The sequence below is a fragment of the Chelonia mydas genome, chromosome 21 (assembly GCF_015237465.2).
Source record: "Chelonia mydas isolate rCheMyd1 chromosome 21, rCheMyd1.pri.v2, whole genome shotgun sequence".
NCBI lineage: Eukaryota > Metazoa > Chordata > Testudines > Cheloniidae > Chelonia > Chelonia mydas.
In genome coordinates this window covers 18,543,364-18,566,779 of record NC_051261.2, presented here as the reverse complement: position 1 = coordinate 18,566,779, position 23,416 = coordinate 18,543,364, and the positions used below count along the sequence as shown (strand labels likewise).

The 23,416-nt window shown below is 48.8% G+C and overlaps 1 protein-coding gene across 16 annotated transcripts in view; it reads right to left on the bottom strand.

Moving 5' to 3' along the window:
- LZTR1 (leucine zipper like transcription regulator 1) overlaps positions 1 to 23,416 on the bottom strand; it is a 280,121-nt gene that overhangs the window by 208,301 nt on the left and 48,404 nt on the right. The window lies entirely within an intron of this gene.

Genomic DNA, 23,416 nt, shown 5'->3' with positions numbered 1-23,416 from the left:
ATTCAATGCTCAGAAGAATTGAAAGAACACTCTACAAAGCACAGGCAGACAACAGAATGGCAGGCTGATTTTCCGGAGCTAAGACACGAGACGTCACTTGAGATTGGATAAACTTCTGAAGTTGATGACAGTTCATATTGTCATTATTGACACTATGTTGCAGGATAGTTCAAGAGCAGATAATAGATGAGTTCAGAGAACTTGGAAGCATGCTGAACTAGTATGTCCTGCCCCACCAGTGAAGGAAGACAGAAAGCAGAAGATTCTGGAAGCGAACTGCTCGCTAGTTGAGGGGTGGAGAATTATAGTTTGTGGAACATTAGTCACCTTATTTTGGGAGAGGGGGCTGTGACATTGCACTCCATATGATTTTATGAAAATACGCTAATGTCTGTGAATATAATGTAATTGAAATATGCTTCATGCACAAGGTCTCTTGTAAGGTATCATTACAAAGCTTATAATCTACTGACTGTGGTCATCCTATTTGTATAAATGTATCATTCTTGTATCTGAAACTAAAAATATGAAATATAACTGTGAGGTCCTATTGTAATTATGCAAAGTGTGGTCCACTAATGGTGGTTTGGCATCTTGATGGCTCCCAACAGCCAGGACAATTGATTATAAATGGCTCTGTTTACTTGCAAGCCTTCCTGTGAATCAGGCCAGGAAGAATGAAGAAGACTTGGGGGTCTCACAGGACATGTGACCATGTCACCTGGTACTGGAATCCATCTTAAACCTGGTACTTTTCCATTTAGAAGGAGAGGTGGGGACCCCGAGAAACAAAAGATACCAGCCTTGTGCCAAAGCTATATAAGGGGTGAAACAGAACAAAGGAGGCTGCAGTCATGGGAAATCCCCTAGCTACCACCTGAGCTGGAACAAGGACTGTACCAGGGGAAAGGATTGGGTCCAGACTAGAAAGGAGTCTAGTCTGTGAAAGAAGCTTACTGGAACATCTCTGAGGGTGAGATTTATCTGTAATCAGTTTCTTAATGTATTAGTCTTAGACTTGCGTGTTTTTATTTTAATTTGCTTGGTAACTTACTTTGTTCTGTCTGTTATTACTTGAACCACTTAAATCCTACTTGTTATACCTAATAAAATCACTTTTGTTTATTAATTAACCCAGAGTAAGCAATTAATACCTGGGGGAGCAAACAGCTGTGCATCTCTCTCTATCAGTGTTATAGAGGACAGACAATTTATGAGTTTACCCTGTATTTGCTTTATACAGAGTAATATGGATTTATTTGGGATTTGGATCCCATTGGGAGCTGGGTGTTCAGAGACAAAAGCACTTCTTGAGCTGTTTTCAGTTAAGCCTGCAGCTTTGGGGACGTGGTTCAGACCTGTGTCTGTGTTTGCACCATGCTGGCATGTCTGGCTCAACAAGGCAGGGTTCTAAAGTCCTAAGGTGGCAGGGAAAACAGGTTCAGAGGTAGTCTCAGCACATCAGGTGACAGTCCCAAGGGGGTCTCTGTGACCAAACCTGTCACAAGGGCCAAATTGTTTGGATGGCCTCCACCTCAGGAGAGGAGAAATCAATCTCTTTGCGCATAGGCTGGCTAAAGTAGGCAGGAGGGCATTAAACAAAAGGGGATGGTAAAAAGAGGGGAGATATGACCAATCATCTAGCACAAAATCAATATGTTGAGAACAAAATGAATCAAGGAACCAAGGGGCATGAAGAGAAGAAATTATTTAATTGCCTATAAACCAATGCTAGGAACCTGGGTAACAAACAAGAGGAACTGGAATTGCTCATTGATGAGCATATATTCAATCTAGTTGGTATTACTGAAAACTGCTAGGATGTTAAATTCAGTGGTTATAACTAGACTTGGAAGAATTAAGTCTTGTGGCAGAGCTCTGACCTTGTCTCTGTGGGTCCCACACTTCCTGGCGGATTACGCTAGCCTCAGAGGCTCACTGTGACCCTCTACGTAGCCCTTCTCCCTCTAGAGGCAAGGGTCACAGCCTACTGAGCCATTTTCATCATAAGCCAGCAAGGAGATTGGTGAGAGAACCTCCACAATCTCTGTTGTCCTTATGGGCTTATTCCAGAACAGTTTAGCCTCCTGTCCTGACAGGAGCCTGTCTTCCCCTCCCAGGAGGTGTTTCTGTAGTAGCAAGTTGCGGGGAACCTGGGCCCGCTCTCTACTCGGGTTCCGGCCCAGGGACCCTAATGGCAGCAGCTGTTGGAAGCTGACCTTTCACTGCCAGAGTTGTTACATTTCCCTGGGCCACTTCCCCACAGTTCTCCCGCTTCTGTCTCTCAATGCCTTCTTCACCCTTACCTTAGGGCTCCCTCTCCAGTGGCTTGAGGGTGTCTTCATTACCCAGCCCTTCAGCCGCACTTCCGCTCCCCGGTTCCCCTCGGCCTGACTGGAATGAGCCCTTTTAGAGTATCAGAGGGGCCTTAATTAGAATCAGGTGTTCACATTAGCTTAACAGCCTCACCTGACTCTTTGCAGGTTAATTGGAGTCAGGTGTTCTCATTAGCCTAATGGCTTCAACTGACTCTTTGCAGGCTAATTGGAGTCATGTGCCCACCCTAGCCTGGTCAGTCAGGGAACAGAAAACTGCTTATCCAGTGGCCAGTATATCTTCCTTCTACTGCTCTGCTGTACCTAACTGGCCTGGGTCTATCACAGTCTGTACTGGTAAATGTCAGTAATGGTCAATTTCACAGTACAAACACAACCCCACAAAAATATTTCCATCAATAATAATTGAAATTTACATATCGGCAAAGTAGGAAAAAATGTTGCTTGAGAATTTATTAGAGTTCGAGTGAAGAATATTTACTTTGTATATTTTGGCATATGATGTTGACAATATATATTAATATATATTAATGAAAATGGAAAAAAATGGAAATGGGAAAGTTATAAAACTTTTTAAAGGTTTAACTTTTTTAACTGCAGCATCTACTATCATTAAATAATTATTGTCTGACCCCTCCTATGGGGGCTACTCCTCCCATAATTTCCCAAAACTGTGAAAAGAAATTGATAAAAAAAATACTCTAAACCCATAATTTCGCACAACCGTGAACACTGCTGGAGAGCAAGCTGCACCTTACTGCAGGAGTCACGGACATCTTCAAGGAACTCCCGCAGCTCTTCTTGCAGCATATGGGGGGCCGGGGTCACTGGCCCCTGGCTATCCTCTGGAGGGGTCTCTGACACAGCCCCATGGCCCCTGAGATGGGCAGACAAGGGGCAGACCCCTGACATGGCGCTAGATGGGCCGGCACCACGCGGCCCGCCTCAAACTCCAGCTCAATTGGGGGCAGCGGAAGGAAGATAGCAGCCCAGGCTGAGTCAGGACAGAGAAATACAGAGGCCACCCCCTGGGGGCTATCCTCTGGGAATGAGGAGGTGACAGCCCCAGGGGCGGCAATAGCATCACGGGAGGCGGAGGGGATACAGACAAGATTGGCATCAGGGGCAGGACAGGGATCAAAAGTAGGGGCAGGGCAGGGGTCAGGAGTAGGAGCAGGGAGAGGGGCAGAGGCAGGATCCTGGGCCCCAGTAGCCGGGCCACTGGGAGGCAGCCCCTCTCAGTCGGGCTCAGGGATCTTGGAAGGGGTGGGAAGGGGACCCCCAGTGATGCCGGGCTCTGGCTCTGTAGATGGTGTGGAAGCCACAGCATCAGAAGGTGGACGGTCTGCAGTGGGGTCCCTGCTCGGGAAGGAGGTCGGTTGCCCCACACCTACAAGGGATACCCCATGGGACCGGGTTCCACCACGTGGCACCGGCTGTCGCCTCAGTAGACTTGGCGGCCTTCAGCAGTGTGCCACCTGTGGCCGGACAGATAGAGGAGCCCAAAGGACCCTCGGGGGCGGGAGCAGAAGCAGCGATCAAGGGGAGGGAGCATGGGGAAAGGGGGACTGGGGTGAGGTTGCTTAGGTTGAGGCCCCCTGGCAGAGGGTCGTCCTCCCGCTGGGTGACCGGGGTCAGACCCAGGGCCTCGCTTGCCTCGTAAATGGAGGGGAGATCGCCTTCCGCCACCCGGGGTTCTCCCTGCCGGCACCCAAAGTGGCGGTCGCCTCGGGGCTCACAGGGGCTTCAGATGGTAATGGGGTAGGAGGGACTCCATCGGGGGCCTCAGAGGGGAGGGACTCCCGTGGAGGGGCGATATGACCCTCCGGTGCTGCCCTGTCTTCCCCAGCCGGCACCGATGGATGGAACGCACCCATGGGCAAGGGGGAAGGCTCGGCATCAGTGCCCCCCTTCCTGGTCTTCTGGGGGGCCTCCGCATCTGATGGAAGGAGCGGAGCTCGAGCCTTCCACTTGCCCCGCTTCCCCTGTACTAGGGCCCAGCCCTCCATGGCATCATCTGGGGGCTGGCTAGCAGAGGTCAGGTCGGGGAGCAGGGGCGATGGCTCAGGGACTCGGGGAGGTAATGGTAGGGCAATGCAAGGGAGGGAAGATTTCCCTTGGGGCGGGTCCTCTCCCATGCCCGGCGGTATCCCTGCCGCACCCTCCTCCACAGGCCCCGCCAGATTACATGCGGCAGAAGTAGGGCTCCCGCTCATCTGGGCATAGTAGGGGAGGTGCCCCTTGGGCCCAACCGGGAGCAGTGGTGGGCTGGGAAGGAGGAGGGGTGGCTTCGGGCACGGGGCAGCCAGGGGCACCGGCGATGACAGGGCCAGCGCCCTGCCGGGGCTCAGGGGTCCTGGATGCCCCTCCTTGCCAGGCCAGGGAGCAGTCCCTCCGGACGTGCCCCATCGCCCGGCAGAGGTAGCACCAGCCCTCCCCTGTTGAATAATGCACCCAGTAACAGGCCCCCTGGTATGGGACCAGGAATGACCCCTCGAGCGCCTCTCCGTCACATGCCACCGGTGGCAGTTGAAGCTGCATCTGCCAGCGGATCAAGAGGACGTGACAGAGGGCGGGGTCTTTGCAGCCCAATCGGAGAGGGCTGACAACGGAAATGGGCTTCCCCAGGGTAGAGAGAGCGGGTAATAGGGCGGCATTGGGAAGGAAAGGAGGGACGGAGGTCAGGACCAGACAGATGCCCAGGTCCTCTAGGGGCTCTACGGGGATGAACACGCCCCCCACCGCCAGGCCCTTCTCCACCGCCTCCTGGGTGGCGGCCTCTGCTGCTAAGAAGACGACGACCTTTCCATACATTTTGGAGGCCGCCACAATGGCCGTGGGCCCCACCACCCTCGCCAACGCCCGCACGTAGGTTTCGATGTGGGGCGAAACAGGCACCAGGAGGCAACGGACGCCGTGCTTCCTGGTCAAGGTCAGGAAAGTGCCCCGGCCGCTATAGACGGTAGCAGAGGCAGTGGGCGGGAGAGATGACGTAGCGGCACGCGGGCGGGCTGCCGCCACCTGGGCGTATGCCCTGGGGGTTGGGGGAGAGGCACCCGCAGAGCTGGTGGAGGGAAGGGACAGTAGGGAGGGACACTGTGGCTGGTGGCAGGGCCACGGCAGTGGGGGGCAGCCCCTGCCATGGAGGGCTGAGTCTTTTTTGCAGGGCCCTTACCCTTCTTTTTACCCTGGCCCTTCCCGACGGCTGGGGGGGCTTCCCCAGAGTCGGAAGGGGCGAGGCAGCAGCGGAGGTCATCCCGGTGTCCACCACTACCAGTGCCCCAGTGGAGGCAATAAAAGGTGGTTCGGCTGTGGCAGCGGAGGTGGAGGTAGAGGTTTGGGGGGGCAACGGGGTGGCAGGTGGGGGAGGGGCGGCAGGGTCTTCTGGAGCGGTCTTATCCCCCGCCATCATGAGCAGGGAGGGAAGGGGAAAAAAAACACCAAAGAGAGGAGGGGAAAGGGGAAGCAGGTCAACCACTCCTCCCCACTAGGCTGCAGGCAGGGGAGGAGGGCGCCAAAAGGGGTGGGCTGGACGAGGGGGCAAATCAGGGGCTAGGGGTCAGTCACGACACAGGGTGGAATTCCGGCTCCTCTAGCTGCACTAGGGGAGGGGGGAGATACAACAGCATTTGGGGGTGCAGTAAAGGGGGTTCAACCTAAAATGGGAAGTGGCACAAGCGCATGGGAGGGGGTATGGGCGCACGGAGTGAGGGGCTAATCGGGCTGGAGGTAGGACAGGGAAACCAAGGGGCTAGCGTCAGAGGCTGGGGGGGCCAAACAAACAAAGGCTGCAGAGGGAAACAGGCGGGGCAAGCAAACAAACTGAAGCTAGTAAGGGGGGCTGGGGCAAAGGGAAGGGGCAAAGGGCTGCAAGGGGCAAAGCTGTGGGGTGGGCAGTCCAAGGGGGGGCACGTGCACCCATGTGAGCTTGCACAAAAGAGTCCTTGTTTGGGCTGGCTGCTGCTTCAGGCCCAAATGGTGGAAACAGGGCGTGGCAAGCTAAGCAAGCAGCTGAGTCCAGAGGTAGGAGCTGAGGTAGATGGTAAACAGCCAGTGGGGGTGGTTGAGGGGGCAGTGGGGGTGGTAGGGGTTGGGGGAGACACAGATGGATCGGGGGAAGCTCCACACCACACCCCGTGTCCCCACAAACACAGTCAAGACCCCCGCATCACAAGAGCACAGTTCAAAAGTTATTCGGCCCTGGTCTACACTAGGAGTTGAGGTCGAATTTAGCAGCGTTAAATCAATGTAAACCTGCACCCGTCCACACAATGAAGCCCTTTTTTCGACTTAAAGGGCTCTTAAAACCGATTTCCTTACTCCACCCCCGACAAGGGGATTAGCGCTGAAATCAGCCTTGCCGGGTCGAATTTGGGGTACTGTGGACGCAATTAGACGGTATTGGCCTCCGGGAGCTATCCCAGAGTGCTCTATTGTTACCGCTCTGGACAGCACTCTCAACTCAGATGCACTGGCCAGGTAGACAGGAAAAGGCCTGCAAACTTTTGAATTTCAATTTCCTGTTTGCATGGTCACCTGCAGCTTGCCACGCTGGCCAGAGCGCATCAGCAGAGGTGACCACGATGGAGTCCCAGAATTGCAAAAGAGCTCCAGCATGGACCGAATGGGAGGTACGGGATCTGATCGCTGTATGGGGAGAGGAATCCGTGCTATCAGAACTCCGTTCCAGTTTTCAAAATGCCAAAACCTTTGTCAAAATCTCCCAGGGCATGAAGGACAGAGGCCATAAAAGGGACCCGAAGCAGTGTCGTGTGAAACTTAAGAAGCTGAGGCAAGCCTAACCAGAAAACCAGAGAGGCAAACGGCCACTCCAGGTCAGAGCCCCAAACATGCCGCTTCTATGATGAGCTGCATGCCATTTTAGGGGGTTCAGCCATCGCTACCCCAGCCGTGTTGTTTGACTCCTTCAATAGAGATAGAGGCAACACAGAAGCAGGTTTTGGGGACAAGAAAGATGATGATGATGAAGTTGGTGATCATGCAGAGCTCATCAGCAGAGGTGACCACGATGGAGTCCCAGAATCGCACCCTGCCATACACTCTCCCCCTTACTCTCACAGATATTGTGGAGCGCACCGCAAGCAGTAATAACAGTGGGAATATTGATTTTGCTGAGGTCTAACCGAGTCAGTAAACTGCGCCAGCGCGTTTTTTAAACATCCATTCTACCACCATTCTGCACTTGCTCAGCCTATAGTTGAACAGCTCCTGACTATTGTCCAGGCTGCCTGTGTACGGTTTCATGAGCCATGGCATTAAGGGGTAGGCTGGGTCCCCAAGGAGAACTATAGGCATTTCAACATCCCCCATGGTTATTTTCTCGTCTGGGAAGAAAGTCCCTTCCTGCAGCTTTTGAAACAGACCAGAGTTCCTGAAGATGCGAGCGTCATGTACCTTTCCCACCATCCCACGTTGATGTTGGTGAAACGTCCCTTGTGATCCACCAGCATTTGCAGCACCATTGAAAAGTATCCCTTGCGGTTTATGTACTCACCGGCTTGGTGCTCCGGTGCCAAGATAGGGATATGGGTTCCGTCTATGGTCCCACCACAGTTAGGGAATCCCATTGCAGCAAAGCCATCCACTATGACCTGCACATTTCCCAGGGTCACTACCCTTGATATCAGCAGATCTTTGATTGTGTTGGCTACTTGCATCACAGCAGCCCCCACAGTAGATTTGCCCACTCCAAACTGATTACCGACTGACCGGTAGCTGTCTGGCGTTGCAAGCTTCCACAGAGCTATTGTCACTTGCTTCTCAACTGTGAGGGCTGCTCTCATCTTGGTATTCATGCGCTTCAGGGCAGGGGAAAGCAAGTCACAAAGTTCCATGAAAGTGCCCTTACGCATGCGAAAGTTTCACAGCCACTGGGAATCGTCCCAGACCTGCAACACCATGCGGTCCCACCAGTCTGTGCTTGTTTCCTGGGCCCAGAATCGGCATTCCACGGCATGAACCTGCCCCATTAGCACCATGATGCCCACATTGCCAGGGCCCGTGCTTTGAGAGAAGTCTGTGTCCATGTCCTCATCACTCTTGTCACCACGCTGACGTCGCCTACTCACCCGGTTTCGCTTTGCCAGGTTTCTGGTGCTGCATACACTGCTGGATAATGCGTGTGGTGTTTAATGTGCTCCTAATTGCCAAAGTGATCTGAGCGGGCTCCATGCTTGCTGTGGTGTGGTGTCTGCACAGAAAAAAGGCGTGGAATGATTGTCTGCCATTGCTCTGATGGAGGGAGGGGCGACTGACGACTTGGGTTACAGGGTTGGCTTACGGGGAATTAAAATCAACAAAGGGGGTGGCTTTACATCAAGGAGAAACAAAAACAACCGTCACACAGAATGGCCCCCTCAAGGATTGAACTCACAACCCTGGGTTTAGCAGGCCAATGCTCAACCGACTAAGCTATCCCTCCCTCTCGTATTTCAGGCAGGACTTCAGGGAGGGAGGGGGGAGCAAATGAATACAAAACAAATCTGGTCTATTTCTTGTTTTGATCCACTCCATCTATCTTTTACATCTTTGGCTGGCAGCAGACAATGCAGAAGGACTGCAAGCCATCCACATCTCTTGGCTGCTCGGCAGAAGATGGTACAATAGGACTGCCTGCAGGACTAAAGAGAATGACCTGGTCGAGTCACTCCTAATTTAGTCCCTGCACCCATGTCTGCCCAGGCGCTCCTGACCGACGCGGCCAGGAGCACCTCAGACATGACGATGATGGCTACCAGTCCTATTGTACCATCTGCTTCCACAAGGCAATGGATTGCTGCTGCTGTGTAGCAATGCAATACCGCGTCTGCCAGCGCCCAGGAGACATAGGGTGACGGTGAGCTGAGCGGGCTCCATGCTTGCCGTGGTATGGCGTTTGCACGGGTAACTCAAGAAAAAAGGCGCGAAACGATTGTCTGCCATTGCTTTCACAGAGGGAGGGAGGGAAGGAGGGCCTGATGACATGTACCCAGAACCACCCACGACAATGTTTTTTGCCCCATCAGACATTCGGATCTCAACCCAGAATGCCAATGGGCAGCGGAGACTGCGGGAACTGTGGGATAGCTACCCACACGACACTCCAGAAGTCGACGCTAGCCTCGGTACTGTGGAAGCACTCTGCCAAGTTAATGCACTTAATGCATTTAGAGCATTTTGTGTGGGGACACACACAATCGACTATATAAAAAGGATTTCTAAAAACCGACTTCTATAAATTCGACCTAATTTCGTAGTGTAGACATACCCTCAGGCTCTGAGAGCCCCCTCCACAGTGGTCCACAGAGTCCCTGTGCGCTCCCTCAGCAGCAGATGGTCCTCTTCTTCTCCTCCTTGCGGTTCCAGCAGCAACCACACCAGCAGCTCCAGCAGGCAGTCTGGTGGTCCAGGCAGGCAGAAAGGACCCCTCTCAGGTGATGGTGGTGTCCACAGCAGCAACGTCTGGGGCTCCTCTCTCCCCACCTCTGGGGAGTGGACCAGCAGGCCCTCCCCCCAAGGGGCTGTAGTTGGAGCAGTAGCAGCACCCGAGGGTGGGGGGGTCCAGCAGCCAGCCAGCAACCAGGTAGCAGAGAAGGGAGGGGGTGTCTGGCCCAGTCAGGGGAGCAGCTGGAGCAGCAGCAGCAGCAGCAGGGAGAGCCCAGGGCCTAGCAGGAGCAGCAACCCTCTCCCTCCTTCTCCCTCCAGGCCAGAGAGCTACAGAAGAGTGATTGAAGGGAGAGCTCTTGATCCCTGATTAACCAGGTCCCTTTTCCCTGGGGAAGGGGAAAGTTCCAGAACAATCAGGAACTTTCTGGAAACAATTAAGGCAGACAGGCTGATTAGAACACCTGCAGCCAATCAAGAAGCTCCTAGAATCAATTAAGATAGGCAGGCTAATCAGCGCACCTGGGTTTTAAAAAGGAGCTCACTTCAGTTTGTGGTGTGCATGCAAGTAGCTGGGAGTAAGAGGCGCAAAAAGCTGAGAGTGAGAAGGCATACTACTGGAAGACTGAGAAGTACAAGCATTATTAGATATCAGGAGGAAGGTCCTGTGATGAGAATAAAGGTGGTGTTGGGAGGAGGCTATGGGGAAGTAGTCCAGGGAGTTGCAGCTGTCACGCAGCTGCTACAGGAGCCACTGTAGACAGCTGCAATCCACAGGGCCCTGGGCTAGAACCTGGGGCAGAGGGTGGGTATGGGTTCCCTCCATCCCCCCAACTCCCTACTTGATACTGGAGGAGTTGACCTGGACTGTGGGTTCCACCAAAGCAGAAGGTCTCTGGCCTGTTCCCCGATCCACTAGGTGGATCAGCAGAGACTGCGGGGATTGTTCTTCTTCCTTTTCCCCATGCTGGCCAGTGATGAGGCTAACTGAGTGAATGGCAGATTTGAGCCACAAAAGTGGCCAACCTGAGGGCTGCCGTGAACCTCTGAGGCGAGCAAATCCGCCAAGAAGTGCAGGACCCACCAAGGCAGAGGAGGAACTTTGTCACAATTGTGTGTGTGTGTGTGTGTGTGTGTGTGTGTGTGTGTGTGTGTGTGTGTGTGTGTGAGAGAGAGAGAGAGAGAGAGAGAGAGAGATATGCGCCAACAATGCCCCTCTGCCATGTACATTGACCAAACTGGACAGTCTCTACGCAAAAGAATAAATGGATACAAATCAGATGTCAAGAATTATAACATTCAAAAACCAGTTGGAGAAGACTTCAACTTCCCTGGACACTCAATTACAGACCTTAAAGTCGCAATTATTCAACAAAAAAACTTCAAAAACAGACTCCAATGAAAAACAGCAGCACTGGAATTAATCCGCAAACTGGACACCATTAAATTAGGCTTGAATAAAGACGGAGTGGATGAGTCATTACACTAACTAAAAACTATTTCCCCATGCTAATTTTCCCCTTACTGTAACTCACACCTTCTTGTCAACTGATTGAAATGGGCCATCCTAATTATCACTACAAAAGTTTTTTTTCTCCTGCTGATAATAGCCCACCTTAATCGATTGGTCTCGTTAGAGCTAGTATGGCAACCCCCATTTTTTCATGTTCTCTGTGTGTGTATATATCTATCTTCCTATTGTATTCTCCACTACATGCATCTGATTAAGTGGGCTTTAGCCCATGAAAGCTTATGCTCAAATAAATGTTAGTTTCTGAAGTGTCACAAGTACTCCTAGTTCTAACTGTGGTATGTAATTATCATTGAAATCAGCTTCTGTACAAGCTGACTGGAGCAAAGTTTATGTGATGCCAATTTTTTAAAAAGGGTTCAGCTACAATCCTAGTAATTATAGGCTGGTAAGCCTAACTGCAATACCAAGCAATCTGGTTGAAACTACAGTAACAAATAGAATGAGCAGGCACACAGAAGCACACAATATGTTGGGAAGAGTCAACACAGCTTTTATAAAGGGAAATTATGCCTCAATAATCTATACAATTTTTTGAGGGTATTAACAAGCACATCGACAAGGGTGATCTAGTTGATAAAGTGTACTTGGCCTTTCACAAAGCCACTGACAAGGTCCCACACCAAAGGCTCTGAAGCAAACTAAACAATCATGGGAGAAGAGAGAAAGTCCTCTCATGGATCAGTAACTGGTTCAAAGATAGGAAACTATAGTAGAAATAAACAGTCAGTTTTCACAGCGATAATGGGGTCCCCCAAGGATCTGTACTGAGACCAGTGCTGTTCAACATGTCCAAAAATGATCTAGAAAAGGGAGTAAACAGTGAGGTGGCAATGTTTGTAGATTATTCAAAATTACTCAGGATAGTTAAGTCCAAAGTAGACTGTAAAGTGTTACAAAGGGATCACAAGAACTGGACGACCGGGCAACAAAACAGCAGATGAAACTTAATGTTAATAAGTGTAAAGTAATGCACAGCGAAAAAAATAATACCAAACATACATACAAAATGGAGTCTAAATTAGCTGCCACCAATCAAGAAAGTGCTCTCGGAGTCACTGTGGATAGTTCTCCGAAAACTAGGGCTGTCAGTTAATCGCAGTTAACTCAAGCGATTAACGCAAAACAAATTAACTAGATTTTAAAAAATAGTTGTGATTAATCACTGTTTTAATCGCACTGTTAAACAATAACAGGCAACCAATTTAAATTTATTATAGATATTTTTGGATGTTGACCATGTGCTTGTTGACACCCTCAAATAATTAATTGTATAGATTAGTGAGAAATGATTTCCTTTTACAAAAGAAATAGTATTTTTCAATTCACTTTCAGACAAGTACTGTAATGCAATTTCTTTGTTGTAAAAGTGCAACCTACAAATGTATAATTTTTTTTTCACAGAACTGCACTCAAAAACAAAACAATGTAAAACTTTAGAGCCTACAAGTCCACTCAGTACTATTTCTTGTTCAGCCAATCACTAAGACAAACAAGTTTACATTTTTACGGGAGATAATGCTGCCCGCTTCTTATTTACAACTGTGACACACTCTATATGATTTTATAAAAATATGCTAATGAGTGTGAATATAATGTAACTGGAATATGCTTCATGCAAAAAGTCTCTTGTAAGGTATCATTACAAAGCTTATAATCTACTGAGTGTGGTCATCCTATTTCTATAAATGTATCACTCTTGTAACTGAAACTAGAACTATAAAATATAACTCTGAGGGCCTACTGTAATTATGCAAAGTGTGGGCCATTAATGGTGGTTTGGAATCTTGATGGCTCCCACTAATCAGGACAATTGTCTGTAGATGGCTCTGTTTCACTTGTAAGTCTTCCTGTATACCTGTGTGCTGGCAAGTGGGTAATGAAGTCTTACAGTGACATGTGATCATGTCACCTGAACTGGAATCCATCCTTAACCTGGTGCTTTCCATTGAGAAGGAGGGGGTGGGAACCCAGAGAGAGACAAAAGATTCCTGCGTTATGCAAAAGATATATAAGCGGGTGGAACAGAACAAAGTGAGGCGACCATCATGAGAAATCCCCTAGCTACCACCTGAGCTGGAACAAGGGCTGTACCAGGGGAAAGGATTGTGCCCAGACTAGGACGGCGTCCAGTCTGTGAAAGAAACTTATTAATACATCTCTGAGGGTAAGATTTTATCTGTATTCAGTTTTATTACTGTACTAGACTTAGACGTGTGTGTTTTATTTTATTTTGCTTAGTAATTCACTTTGTTCTGTCTGTTACTACTTGGAACCACTTAATCCTACTTTCTGTATTTAGTAAAATCACTTTTTACTTATTAATTAACCCAGAGTATGTATTAATACCTGGGGAGGGGAAGGGGGGAAACAGCTGTGCATCTCTCTCTGTCAGTGTTATAGAGGACAAACAATTTATGAGTTTACCCTGTATAAGATTTATACAGGGTAAAAAGGATTTATTTAGGGTTTGGACCCCATTAGGAGTTGGGCATCTGAGTGTTAAAGACAGGAACACTTCTGTAAACAGCTTTCAGTTAAGCCTACAGCTGTTAGGGGACGTGGTTCAGACCTGGGTCTGGGTTTGCAGCAGGCTAGCGGGTCTGGCTCAAACCAGGCAGGGCACTGAAGTCCTAACCTGACAGGGCAGGAAAGCAGGAGCAGAAGTAGTCTTGGCACATCAGTAGGCAGCCTCCAAGGGGGTTTCCTGTGATCCAACCCGTCACAACGTCACCTGAAAGTGAGAACAGGCATTCGCAAGGCACTGTTGTAGCTGGCGTTGCAAAGGTATTCACGTGCCACATATACTAAACATTCGTATGCCCTTTCATGCTTCAACTTCTAGATTTTTTAACATCTTTTTTACAGTGCAAATATTTGTAATAAAAATAATAATATAAAGTGAGCATTGTACACTCTCTATTCTGTGTTATTGATGCAGATACCTAGGTAGTCCAGGAGGGCATAGAGGGTCCAGATTGTGTGGAGAAGACTGGTCTGAGAGGGTGCAACAAGAAGCCAATAATTGAGGTAAGGAAAGAGGGAATGCCCGAGTCAACACATAAGAATCATAGAATATCAGGGTTGGAAGAGACTCTGCTCAAAGCAGGACCAATCCACAACTAAATCATCCCAGCCAGGGCTTTGTCAAGACTGACCTTAAAAACCTCAAAGGAAGGAGATTCCACCATCTCCCTAGGTAAGGCATTCCAGTGCTTTACCACCCTCCTAGGGAAAAAGTTTTTCCTAATATCCAATCTAAACCTCTCCCACTGCAACTTGAGACCATTACTCCTTGTTCTGTCATCTGCTACCACTGAGAACAGCCTAGATCCATCCTTTTTCGAACCCCCTTTCAGGTAGCTGAAAGCAGCTATCAAACCCCCCTCATTCTTCTCTTCTGCAGACTAAATAATCCCAGTTCCCTCAGCCTCTCCTCATAAATCATATGCTCCAGCTCCCTAATCATTGTTGTTGCCCTCTGCTGGACGCTTTCCAATTTTTTCACATCCTTCTTGTAGTGTGGGGCCCAAAACTGGACACAGTACTCAGATGAGGCCACACCAATATCGAATAAAGGGGAACGATCACGTCCCTCAATCTGCTGGCAATGCTCCTACTTATACATCCCAAAATGCCAATGGCCTTCTTGGCAAGAAGGGCACACTGTTGACTTATATCCAGCTTCTCGTCCACTGTAACCCCTCGGTCCTTTTCTGCAGAACTGCTGCCTAGCTATTCGCTCCCTAGTCTGTAGCAGTGCATGGGATTCTTCCGTCCTAAGTGCAGGACTCTGCACTTGCCCTTGTTGAACCTCATCAGATTTCTTTTGGCCCAATCCTCTAATTTGTCTAGGGCCCTCTGTATCCTATCCCTACCCTCCAGCATATCTACCTCTCCTCCCACTTTAGTATCATCTGCAAAGTTGCTGAGGGTGCAATCCATGCCATCCTCCGGATCATTAACGAAGATACTGAACAAAACCAGCCCCAGGACCGACCCTTGGGGCACTCCGCTTGATACCAGCTCCCAACTAGACATGGAGCCATTGATCACTACCCGTTGAGCCCGACAATCTAGCCAGCTTTCTATCCACCTTATAGTCCATTCATGCAGCCCATACATCTTTAACTTCCTAGCAAGAATACTGTGGGAGACCGTATCAAAAGCTTTACTTTAGCAAAGGAATAACATGTGCACTACTTTCCCCTCATCCACAGAGCCAATTATCTCATTATAAAAGGCAACTAGATTAGTCAGGCATGACTTGCCCATAGTGAATCAATGCTGACTGTTCCTGATCACTTTCCTCTCCTCTAAGTGCTTCAGAATCGATTCCTTGAGGACCTGCACCATGATTTTTCCAGGACTGAGGTGAGGCTGACTGGCCTGTAGTTCCCAGGATCCTCCTTCTTCTCTTTTTTAAAGATGGCCACAACATTAGTCTTTTTCCAGTCATCCGGGACCTCCCCCGATCGCCATGAATTTTCAAAGATAATGGCCAATGGCTCTGCAATCACATCCGCCAACTCCTTTAGCACTCTCGGATGCAGCGCATCCGGCCCCATGGACTTGTGCTCATCCAGCTTTTCTAAATAGTCCCGAACCACCTCTTTCTCCACAGAGGGCTGGTCACCTCCTCCCCATGCTGTGCTGCCCAGTGCAGTAGTCTGGGAGCTGACCTTGTTTGTGAAGGGAGAGGCAAAAAAGTACATTAGCTTTTTCCACATCCTCTGTCACTAGGTTGCCTCCCTCATTCAGTATGGGGCCCACACTTTCCTTGACTTTCTTCTTGTTGCTAACATACCTGAAGAAACCCTTCTTGTTACTCTTAACATCTCTTGCTAGCTGCAACTCCAGGTGTGATTTGGCCTTCCTGATTTCACTCCTGCATGCCTGAGCAATATTTTTATACTCTTCCCTGGTCATTTGTCCAATCTTCCACTTCTTGTAAGCTTCTTTTTTGTGTTTAAAATCAGCAAGGATTTCACTGTTAAGCCAAGCTGGTCGCCTGCCATATTTACTATTCTTTCTACACATCTGGATGGTTTGTCCCTGCAGTCTAATAAGGGATTCTTTAAAATACAGCCAGCTCTCCTGGACTCCTTTCCCCCTCATGTTATTCTCCCAGGGGATCCTGCCCATCAGTTCCCTGAGGGAGTCAAAGTCTGCTTTTCTGAAGTCCAGGGTCCATATTCTGCTGCTCTCCGTTCTTCCTTGTGTCAGGATCCTGAACTCGACCATCTCATGGTCACTGCCTCCCAGGTTCCCATCCACTTTTGCTTCCCCTACTAATTCTTCCCGGTTTGTGAGCAGCAGGTCAAGAAGAGCTCTGCCCCTAGTTGGTTCCTCCAGAACTTGCACCAGGAAATTGTCTCCTACATTTTCCAAAAACTTCCTGGATTGTCTGTGCACTGCTGTATTGCTCTCCCAGCAAGATATCAGGGTGACTGAAGTCTCGCATGAGAACCAGGGCCTGCGATCTAGTAACTTCCGTGAGTTACCGGAAGAAAGTCTCATCTACCTCATTCCCCTGATCCAGTGGTCTTTAGTAGACTCCCACCACGACATCACCCTTGGTGCTCACACTTCTAAACTTAATCCAGAGACTCTCAAGTTTTTCTGCAGGTTCATACCGGAGCTCTGAGCAGTCATACTGCTCGCTTACATACATTGCAACTCCCCCACCTTTTCTGCCCTGCCTGTCCTTCCTGAACAGTACTTCAGTCATGTGAGTTATCCCACCAAGTCTCTGGTATTCCAATCACATCATAATTCCTTGACTGTGCCAGGACTTCCAGTTCTCCCTGCTTGTTTCCCAGGATTCTTGCATTTGTGTTTAGGCACTTAAGATAACTTGCTAATCGTCCCTCTTTCTCAGTATGAGGCAGGAGCCCTCCCCTCTCGCGCTCTCCTGATCATGCTTCCTCCCAATATCCCACTTCCCCACTTACCTCAGGGCTTTGGTCTCCTTCCCCCAGTGAACCTAATTTAAAGCCCTCCTCACTAGGTTAGCCAGCCTGCTTGCGAAGATGCCACAACATGTAAGCTGCCACAACCGCGAAGACCTTTGTGAAGACATGGGGGGGTGGCAATCCCAAAGGGGAGGACACAAAACTGATAACAGAAGGTGCCCACCATGAAGCATAAGAACTTGTGATGCGTGGGATGGATGTTTATATGAACAAGCGTCTTTCATATCAAGAACCGTGAACCAGGCGCCACGGAAAAGGCATGGAAGGATAAGGGGGAGCGTCACCATACAAAAACGGAAGTTGCACATGAATTTGTCAGGGAGAGAAGGTCCAAAATGGTGTAGAGACCACCCCCTTTCTTCGCCTTGGATGTACCACATGGCCGACGCATGCATGGGTCAACAGACACCACTATGAACAGTTCTGGTGCATATGCACACCCACATTTGGAATCCACATAGGGACCAGCACTTGAAGAAGAACGCGTAGTTACTAAATAATTTTCATGTCTTGTAACTCCATACTATCTTTACAGTATGTATGCAACTATACTCAATTGTCATTGGATCAAAAGGCATGTATTTAGCATTTAGATGTGAATTTACTTAATAGAGAACTGTTTGGCTATCACATGGTGTTTACAAGGCTGAAGCCTTTGATCTTCAAAGCAAGTGCCACTGGGACTTTTCACAGACTCAAGTATCTATTCTTTGTCAGAGGAAAACACATGCTGTGATGGGTTTTCTGTGAAGACACCTGGCAGCTTACTCTCTGTGCACGATAGCTATAAATATGGATTCATGGGACTAATCCAACATCTCTGATCTGCTGTACTCTAAAAGGGGAGTTTGAGTCATTGAACTGAGATCCCCAAAAACTCATTTTGGGACTCCCTGAAAGATTCATGGAAGGACTAAGAGATTTATGGAGAATTAGCAGACTTTATATCTCTGCTAATAACTAGACTCATATAATCCAGGGAACTACAGCCTCACCTCAGTCCCTGGAAAAATCATGGAGCAGATCGTGAAGAAATCCATTTTGAAGCACTTGGAGGAGAGGAAGGTGATCAGAAACAGTCAACATGGATTCACCAAGGGCAAGTCATGCCTGAGCAACCTGATGAGAACTGGCTCTGTGGATATGGAGAAAGCGGTGGACATGATACACCTTGACTTTAGCAAAGCTTTTGTTATGGTCCCACATTCTTGCCAGCAAATTAAAGTAGTATGGATTGGATGATTGGACTATAAGGTGGATAGAAAGCTGGCTAGATTGTCGGGCTCAACAGATAGTGATCAACAGCTAGATGTCTAGTTGGCAGCCAGAATCTAGCAGAGTGCCCCAGGGGTCAGTCCTGGAGCTGATTTTGTTCAACATCTTCATTAATGATCTGGATGATGGGATGGATTGCACCCTCAGCAAGTGTGCGGATGACACCAAGCTGGGGGGAGAGATAGGTACACTGAAGAGTTGGAATAGGGTCCAGAGTGACCTAGACAAATGGGAGGATTGGGCCAAAAGAATTCTGATGAGGTTCAACAAGGACAAGTGCAGAGTCCAGCACTTAGGACGGAAGAATCCCACACACCGCTACAGGCTGGGGACTGACCGGGTAAGTGGCAGTTCTTAAGAAAAGGACCAGGGGATTACGGTGGACGAGAAGCTGGATATGAGTCAACAGTATGCCCTTGTTGCCAAAAAAGGTTAACGGCATATTGGCCTGCATTAGTAGGAGCGTTGCCAGCAGATCGAGGAAAGTGATTATTTCCCTCTATTCGGCACTGGTGAGGCCACATCTGGAATACTGCGTCCAGTATTCAGCATCCCACTATAGAAAGGATGTGGACAAATTGGAGAGAGTCCAGCGGAGGGCAACAAAAGTGATTAGGGGGCTGGGGCACATGACTTATGAGGAGAGGCTGAGGGAATTGGGATTATTTAGTCTGCAAAAAAGAAGAGTGAGGGGCGATTTGATAGCAGCCTTCAACTACCTGAAGGGGGGTTCCAAGGAGAATGGAGCTAGGCTGTTCTCAGTGGTGGCAGATGACAGAACAAGGAGCAATGGTCTCAAGTTGCCATGGGGGAGGTCTTGGTTGGATATTAGGAAACACTATTTCACGGGAGCGTGGTGAAACACCAGAATGGGTTACCTAGGGAGGTGGTGGAATCTCCATCCTTAGAGGTTTTTAAGGCCCAGCTTGACAAAGTCCTAGCTAGGGTGATTTAGTTGGGGTGGTCCTGCTTTGAGCAGGGGGTTAGACTAGATGACCTCCTGAGGTCTCTTCCAATCCTAATCTTCTATGATTCTGATTCAATCGTAATATATTTTCTCTGCTTTGACCTTTTAATAACTAATTTATTTTCTTACACAATAACTTACAGTTTAGTTACTAGAGAGTTTGGCTCAAGTGTTGTTTTTGGGGAGATCCTGACATCATCCAGTGACCTTCAGTGAATGACTGGTCTTTTAGGACTGGAAAAACCTAATGTGTTGTGTTTTTAATTTTAATAACCTTACACCATAAAGTCCAGTTTGTCTGGGTAATAAAAAGGGGCAGGAAGGGAATTATCTGTATTCCAGGGTAAAACTAATATAGTGATCCAGCAGTACTCTTTATTACTGGCTTAGTGAATCTAATGACAGACTACACCACCAGTTTGGGGATGTTTGCCCTATTTTCTGACAATCTGTCCTGAGTTTGGTTATTGTCAGCTGAGAGTCACTCCAGGCACCACGACAACCCCATCTCAAAAAAAGATATAGTAGAACTGGACGAAGTACTGAGAAGGGCAACAACGATTAGGGTTACAAACTTCCATACAGAGGAAGATTAAAAGACTGGAACTGATGATTAAGGCTACGATTTGGTCATGGCAGTCCTGGATTCCGTGACTTTACCAGACCCCCATAACTTCTTCGGAGGCTGCAGCTAGGGCCATGCGCCCCTGCCCTGCAGCTTGCACCAGGGGCTATTACGGGTCCATGCACCCCTGCCCCGCAGCTTCCGCGGGATTTGCAACCAGGGCGGTGTGCCCCTCCCACACAGCTTGTGGCAGGGGCTGCAGCCAGGGCCATGCACTCCTGCCCCGCTTCCGCCAGGGGCTGCAACCATGGCCGTGCACCCCTGCACCATGGCTTCCGCCAGGGAATACAACCAGGGCCATGCCTCCGTTCCCCCACCCCCACCCCCCCAGCTTGTAGAGTTATTTTTGGTAAAAGTCACAGACAGGTCACGGGCTCCATGAATTTGTTTATTGCCCATGACCTGTCTGTGACTTTTACTAAAAATAACCATGACAAAATCTTAGCTTATTGATGAGCTTCAAAAAGAGACAACTAAGGAGGGGATATGCCAGAGGTCTATAAAATCATGAATGGTGTGGAGAAAGTGAAAGTGCTATTTACCACTTCACATAACACAAGAACCAAGGGTCACCCAATGAATTTAACAGGTAGCAGGTTTCAAACAAATGTAAGAAGTACATCTTCAGACACCACACAGTCAGCCTTTGGAACTCATTGCTAGGGGATGTTGAAAAGGCCAAAAGTATAACTGGATTTAAAAAAGAATTAGGTAAGTTTGTGGAGGATAGTTCCATATATGGCTATTAGCCAAGAATGTCAGGGAATGTAACACCTTATGTTCTGGGTATCCCTGAACCCTCTGACTGCCAGAAACTGGGACAGGGGGATGGTTCAGTTGATAATTGTCTTGTTCTTTTCATTCTCTTCATCCCCTCTGAAGCAACTTGCTCCAGCCACTGTCAGAGACAGGATACTGGACTGATTGAATTGTTGGTTTGACCCAGTATGACCATTCTTATGACCTCAACTATATCTGACACCCAATTCCAGGGGAAGCAATATATTAAAACTTCTCACAGGGTCCGTTCAGCTCTGTAAATTGGCCTGTGGTTGCGATGCACGTCAGAAAATGCTTTACACATGCACTATGATACTAGGGCACCTGGAGCCTGGTGTGTTAAACTGTGCCAATTAACTAAGGGATTTCAGCGTGCATCACAGCCAGCTGTGTCTTACATGAAACAGGTAGTGGCTCATGAACCAAACCCTACCTAAATATTATGAGTGCCAATCCTGCCCTTTGGACAACAGATATTCTCATATCTCCTAACTAGAGCTCTCACCTGGGGCTACAAATGCAACCACTATTAGGGAGGAGTGATAATAACTTCCGTAGTTAATACTGAGCAGAGATTTCTGTTTATGAGCCAACTTTTCTAAGTGCAGCAGGGATTGGGACAGACTTTATGGGGCACATTTAGGATTAGTTGGTCAGGATACAGTGCCCCCCTCCACAAAAATGAGCTGGTTTGAAAGTTCAGATTCTTATAACATTTGTTGCACTGGGCAAGGGGGAAAAAAAACCAGCTATGGCTCAGTGCTTCAAAATTTATATTGCTGGACTGATCCTGAACTCAGCTATTCAAGGGTACCAAGGACCTGTTTAGAAATATTTCAAAAGTTATTGCACTACAAAAGCTTTTAGCTACTCTGCTCATGGACAGGTCTCACCTCTGAGCTATTGTTTCCACAGAACTCCTGTGTAAGTGACACACAGAAAATGTCTACACTGGCACTTTTATTAAAACACTGGAATTAAACTGCCATTGCTTGTCTACACTGTGCTCCTTGTGATGCTGGAGCACATCCACATTAGCAGCTCTTGCAATGGCAAAGACAGCAGTGCATTGTGGTATCTAGCCCACTGTGCAGCTGGCCTCAGGGTGCTTTGGGAAGGGTCTGCAATGCCTCATAGGGAAAGCACAGCATCACACGGTGCAATTCCATTCTTCCATGGTCCTCCTACTACTTTGCCAGCTGCTATTCAACTAAGCGGGTGGGGGAGAAAGTGTGTGTGACAGGGAGTGTGGGTGTGGGGTGGAGGGGAGACTGTGGTTTGGGGTCAGAGAGTGCATCAGCATGCTGACTTGTAAGTTCAGACAGGAGCAGGAAGCAACCAGTTCTGAGGCAGGGGGAGGGGGAAACCCCGACATCAGCCCCCGCCTCCCTCCCTGGGCTCTCTGCACAGCACTCTCTCTCTCTCTCTCTCTCTCTCTCACACACACACACACACGCCTGTGTTCAACAGCACGAGCATTCCACAATAATGGTTTGCTTTGTGTCCCGGAGCAGATCAGTACAGCACGCAATGGCTGTCAGAAACAGTGCTTTGAAAGGGGAGGGGTGCATGTCTCCAGGGCAGCAGAGTTCAAAACAATGAGCAGAGCAGTCACTTGAGGCATTATGGGACAGCTCCAGAGGCCAGTTACAGCACAGAAAGCAATCAAGTGTCTGCACTGACAATAGAGCGCTGGAGCCTCTATGCAAATAGCCGTTGAGGTGGTTTTTTTGCAACACTGCAACTGAGGAGTTTTTGCACAAAAAGTAGCTTGGCAGTGTGTACACGTCTGCAGTTTGAGCACAAAAAGTTGCTATACTGCGCAGAAACTTGCCAGTGTAGACAAGCCCTGAGTAAGGTGAGTTTGGAGAACAAGCTCTCCCCTTAAACACATGCAGCTTGAGTTCCAATTCACTCATTGGGAGATATGTGCTGTGCACCTTAGGGCTTTCTACCAGCCTTTCCCTCAGTATCTGGGCCACAATGAAGCTCCTTTTGGAAGTGCGAGTGGTATGTGAAGTTTAGAGATGTTCAGCTCCCCACAAGTGTACTCCCAATGCCATCTACCCGCCTCCCTGGATCTTGCTCTGAGACAGTTTCGGTAGTACTCTGTCAGGGATGTGAAATCTGGTATGGTAGTATGGGCCAGGTGGAGGTGGGAGGAACTAGCTGCCACACTGAAAATAACACCAGTGTGGCCAGTGCAAAAGTCCCAGTCAGGATGAAGTGGTTCTGAGCCAGGAGAGGCTCACTGAACTCCTGGCTGGCAGCACTAAGCTTGATGAACTGGGTCTGGAACTGAGGCTGGGAACAATGTATGCCACAGAAATACAATGCTGAGACTGGAGAGCGTTAAAAACGGGCAAGCTCTGTCCAACAGCACCGAGACCAGGAAAAGAGACCCACCACTAATATAGACATGAGCCATTTCTAACTTATGCAAGCCTCCTATGTACAGGTGGGTGTGCAGAGTTGTTTTCCCCACAGTAGTCCCTGATGTGGCCTAGGGATTCTATGTCTCCTCTCCCCTTGCTGTCTCCAGCT